General features: G+C 60.4%; 1 non-coding gene across 1 annotated transcript; it reads left to right on the top strand.

Annotated features, from left to right (window-relative positions):
• Window positions 1–1,488, top strand: LOC108639769. The gene is made up of 2 exons (XR_003915831.1): window positions 1–90; window positions 178–1,488. It is a non-coding gene; the product is annotated as an uncharacterized LOC108639769 (transcript).
• Window positions 1,489–5,223: the final 3,735 nt, after the last annotated feature.

The following is a 5,223-nucleotide window of genomic DNA, read 5'->3' as shown; positions in this document are numbered from 1 at the left end:
GCGTGGAGCGCGACCTGCGCAGCCAGATGGGCTCCGAGCGCGGCCTGGTCGAGGAGTACGTGGAGAAGATGCCGAACCCCAGCCTGAAAGGTGCGGGGGCAGGGTGCACCACCGCGGCTGTGACGGCCCGGGGGCTGCGCGGGCTGGGCGGGGGCTACATTGCCTCTGCCGCCAAAGTCTCTTCCTGTCTCCCCTGCAGCGTTTAAACCCGTCGACCTGGGTGATCTGAAGAGAAGGAACACACAGGATGCAAAGAAGTCCTAAGGCGGGTCCTCCCTGTGGATCGGCTTCTCTCCTAAGGTCCTCAAGCAGATTTAAGTTGAAATTTTGTGTTGATTTCTTCCTCTGGTCTGTGCTCCCAAAAGCTCACGGGAGAGCCAGTCAGCTTTGGGGCTGGCTCTGAAGCTGCCTGAGGTCGAGGATGCTCAGCAGCTTACCAAGGCTGCCCAGAGCCTGTTGCAAAGGATTCCAGTCCCCCACTCATAGCTTTCTTTGGCCTCAAACTGTCCTTCCTCCCTTCACACTGAGCTCCCCGATCTCCCGTTCCCCTTCCGCCGCCGCTCCGGGCGCTGGGCAGGGCTGGGCTGAGCGGATGGGCAGCGCCAGGTCTGTGCACCAAGGCCCCGCAGCTGCTGGGGTGGGATGTGGGCAGAAGGGACAGTTGGGTCTTTCCCTGTGCCTCATCCGGCCTGCCTGTGCAGTTCAGGGCTGGGCAGGCTGCAGCCAGGCTGCTCCTAGCTCCACTGTGGCAGCAAGTTGCTACCTGGGCTGCCGGAGCAGATGGGCCACATCCAAGGCTGGATTTTCCGTGTGCTTAGAGCAGGCCAAGATCCCTGTGGTGCTTGAGGGGGAGTTGTTCCCCTCCCTGCAGATGGAAAGAGGTGTGGTGTCCCGCCTCAGGTGCCTGAGAGGTGCTCAGAGGGGCCCGAGCCACCTGCAGCCCCCTGGCCTCGGTGCCTCGGCAGCCCCACGGGAGGCAGCAGCTGTGGGGCTGCATGGAGCGAGGCTCGGGGGCTCCTCACCCCAGCAGCACTGCAGTTTTGTACCAATACCATTTTCCAGATACACACCCTTGGAAGAGACCTGGCCCCACAGCTCGCCCTGGGGGCCGTAGGTGGTGGAACTGTGCTGGGGGGCCTTCCTTGGGCCCCTCGCTCCTGGCAGGGCTCAGGTGGTTCCTGCATCATTGCCTGAGCTGGGGAGAGCAACTGTGCCACCCTTGCCCACCTGAGCCACGGGGCCACTCCCTGGGGAGGTGGCAGCCCCCTGCCTATCCGTGCTCCAGGCCAGCAGGGATGGGGCTGCTGGGCCTGCCCAGTGCCAGCGGCTGCGGGAGGGCTGTGGGGACTGGGGGCTGCCAGTGGGGGCTGCCAGTACCTTTCCTTTGTTGAGTCTTTAAGCTGTGCTGTTCCCTTTCCTTTCTCTCTGTGGTCTGTCACTTGAGGAGTGTTGTAAATAAACGCTGGTGTCCTTTTGGGGCTGCCTCGATGTGGTGCTGCGGCCTGGCCCTGCTCCTTGTGCTGGGGATGGGGGACAGAGAGCAGGAGCTGCCTCTGATCTGTGTTTATTTTTCGCAAAGGGGCCTGGCCTCGCACTTGCTGGGGCTGTTGATTTCCCCATGGGCAGGTGCAGTGGGCACTGCGTGCTGGCAGCACAATGCCCTTGGGCTCGGGCAGCGCTCCAGGCACCCAGCATCCCAGGGGCTGTTGCTGCACCCAGGATTTAAATGTTGAGACTATTAATACCCTTGTATCCTCTTCCCTCTCCTGCTTTAATGGCATTTAAGCTATACTTAGCATTGCTAGAATTTCTGCTCGCGTGCATCTCGACGCTTGCCATGACCCTGTTTACCTCCCATCACCAAAACATTCCTGGGGCTGCTGCCTGATTCCAGCACGGTGGGATAAGAACTCAGCCCCTGTTGCCACCGGAGCTGCCCCAGGCACGTGTACCTACAACCACAGACAGTGGGCTCGGGAGGTGACAGTTGTCACTGTCACAGCCCCTCTCCACCTGTTCTGGTGATGTACCCCATGTCTGGGGAGCCTGACAGGCCAGCAGAGCTGGCTTGAAGCCCTGTGTATGTCCAGAGCTGTGTCCATGTGTCCCAAGGGGATGGGAAGGGGGACCCATCCCAGCTGAGTGTGGTGCCCACCCCTGGGCCAGGCAGGCTACTGTCCATCTGCCACAAAGCTCAGCACCACCCCCGTGTCTGGGCACTCACCTGAGGCTGTCCCGGGGGCTGCAGTGGGGCCCCCAGGGGCACATGTGGGTCCTGCAGCCTCACCAGCCTCTGCCTTGTTTTCCTCTCAGCTCGGGCACAGTAAAGCCAGAGGCAAAGCAGCCACTTGAGCTCTAATGAAATGTACAAAACTCATTCTATAAACAGGAGATTTTTATAAAGACTGATACCAAAACACAGGGTGAGGGCAGTGACACAGTTGGGGGAGGTGGCGGGGGGTGCCCCTGCAAGGGGTGAGGCTGCCGGCCAGAGAAATCAAGCTGTTTACTTATAAAAATCGGCCTCGGCAGGGTTTATTTCCCTGTGCCTCGGACACGGTGCTCTTCATTAGATTAAAGGGTGGGAGGAGGAGAGGAACGTGTTTGTCATTGAATTAGGCAGTGAGAAGAGGCCCGGCAGCAGGCAGAATCGACTTTGCAGACCAATTTGTGGTGCTCAATTCCCTTGATAAAGTGGGAGTTTTCCTGTGAGGCACCGTGCCCTGGGGTGCCTGGCTGTGCCGGGGCGGGGGGCACTGCCCGGGTGCCCGGCTGTGCCAGGGGGCAATGGCTGGGGTGGCAGTGCTTGGGCCACTGGCTCAGAGGCGAGGAACTCCTCTGGCCCTGTTCGTTGCCCAGGGCTGAGCCCCACAGGCAGGGACTGGCACCGTGGCCGTGTGGTCTCTGTGGAGTCTCTGCACTGAGGGTGGTGAGGCAGTGGCATGGGCTGCCTGGAGAGACGGTGCATGCCCCATCCCTGGAAAGAGCATCAGGCTGGACAGGGCTCTGAGCAACCTGGTCTGGGGCAGATGTTTGTGCTCACTGTGGGTGCTGGACCAGAGGACCTTTAAAGGTCCCTTTGCACCCAGACCATCCTGTGAGTCTGGCCAGGCTGGTGGCAGTGCCTTTGTCCCACTGGGCACTGGGAACGGGCAGCTCCTACTGGGCAGCCGAGGGCTGTGCCCACACGCATGTGTGCGCTGTGTGTGCATGTGTGTGTGTGAATGCTGTGTATGTACATGTTTTATGTGTGTGTGTGTGTGTGTGTGAATGCTGTGTGTGTATGTTTTATGTGTGTGTGTGAATGCTGTGTGTGTACATGTGTGTGTGTGTGTGAATGCTGTGTGTGTACATGTTTTATGTGTGTGTGTGAATGCTGTGTGTGTACATATTTTGTGTGTGTGTGTGTGAATGCTGTGTGTGTACGTGTGTGTGTGTGAATGCTCTGTGTGTACATGTGTGTGTGTGTGAATGCTGTGTGTGTACACGTGTGTGTGTGTGTGTGAATGCTGTGTGTGTACATGTGTGTGTGTGTGAATGCTGTGTGTGTACGTGTGTGTGTGTGTGTGTGAATGCTCTGTGTGTACATGTGTGTGTGTGTGAATGCTGTGTGTGTACGTGTGTGTGTGTGTGTGAATGCTCTGTGTGTACATGTTTTGTGTGTGTGTGTGAATGCTGTGTGTGTACATGTTTTGTGTGTGTGTGTACATCTATGCATGTGTGCGCGCTCACGTGTGCGTGTGTGCATGTGTGAGCATGTGTGAGCACGCCCAGGCTGTACCCTGGGGTGGGGATGCCCCTGGGTGCTAGCAGTCAGGGTGGACATGGGTGACACCGCTGTTGGCACTGCCAGGCCGTGGCAGGGAGGGGTTCTGTTCCAGCAGTGATGAGAGAGGACACTGCCACAGTCCTGTGGGAGCTGGGTCCTTGGGCTGGGGCTGGCCCCACTCCCAGGGGGATCCCAGGGCGATCCCAGCTGCCTCCCAGCCCAGCTGTCATGAGGGGTCTGTGGATACTGGGAAGCTGCTGGCCAGCTCATGTGGCTCTATGGGAGGTGGAGGGTGACCAGGGCACGGGGCTGCAGGCTCAGCCCTGCGGCACAGGCAGTGCCCGGCTGTGGGGCACACCTGGCTGGTGCAGGTGCTGTTGGATGTGCCCTGGTGCAGGCAGACATTGGGTGCTTGCACGGGGCTCCCAGCCATCAGCAGACACTGTCCCTGCTCGGGGCTGATGGGCACCAGGCACTGTGGGACATGGGGCTGTCCCTCAGCACCAGGGGACGCAGGATGTTGCCACAGGACACCCCATAGGCTGGGGCTGGCTTGTGGTCACTGGAGGGTCCTGTCATTATGTAGCACACATGGAACCACCCTTCCTGGGCAGGGTCTGGAGATCCCCCTGTCCCCAGTGCTGTGGGACAAGCCTGGTCCCAGTGGGGCATTGGGGGTCGACAGCAGAGCGTTGCCACAGCAACACTGGAGCAACAGGCGCAGGGCCCGGCACCGCGCCATGACCATATTTACCTTCCCAGAAACTGCTTCGTGCTCCAGCAATTTGCCTCAATTAGGCTCGTTACCACGTCAGGAGGCCGCAGTGACGGCAGTGGCCATTGGGGCCAGTGGCTCCATGCGGCTGCTCTGACCACTCTGGCACTGTGGCTCTGAACAGGGTGATCCCTGTCCCCCTCTCTATCCCTGTCCCCGTTCCTGCACCTGGGGGCCTGGGCAGACCCCAGCCTCTATGTTCCACTCACGTTGCCCGCTCCGCCACAACCCCACAGTGCTGCTGCCACAGCCCTCCAGCCCCACAGCCCCAGACCCTCTGCCCCCATCCCTGCTGTGCACTTTCCCACTGCCAGTGCTGCAATGGCCCCTGGGCACTGGGTCCCATTCAGCTGGGACAGACAGTGAGTTGTCGAGTAAACAGAGGAAAATTACTGCGTGCTGAGCCGGGTGCTGCTGCCGGAGCCAAGTGCTTCATGGCCGGGGCCACAGCTGCCCTCCTCATGCCCCGCCAGCCCCGCTGACGCCTTGCCGTGGTCTGGGACCCCCACCACCCCCTGCAGACAGCATGGCTCCTGCTGTTCCTCGTGCTGGCTGGCGTGGGCGGCACTGCTGTGGCCATGGGGTGCGGGTGATGCTGGGACAGGGTGGGACTTAGCGAGAGGGTGGCTGCCCACCCAGAGCTGCTGTTTACTGTGTGGGGCTGCTGGGGCTGCCGGGG

This window comes from Manacus vitellinus, unplaced genomic scaffold, assembly GCF_001715985.3.
Source record: "Manacus vitellinus isolate BGI_N305 unplaced genomic scaffold, ASM171598v3 scaffold_24_pilon, whole genome shotgun sequence".
NCBI lineage: Eukaryota > Metazoa > Chordata > Aves > Passeriformes > Pipridae > Manacus > Manacus vitellinus.
This window is presented reverse-complemented; position numbering and strand designations above follow the sequence as displayed.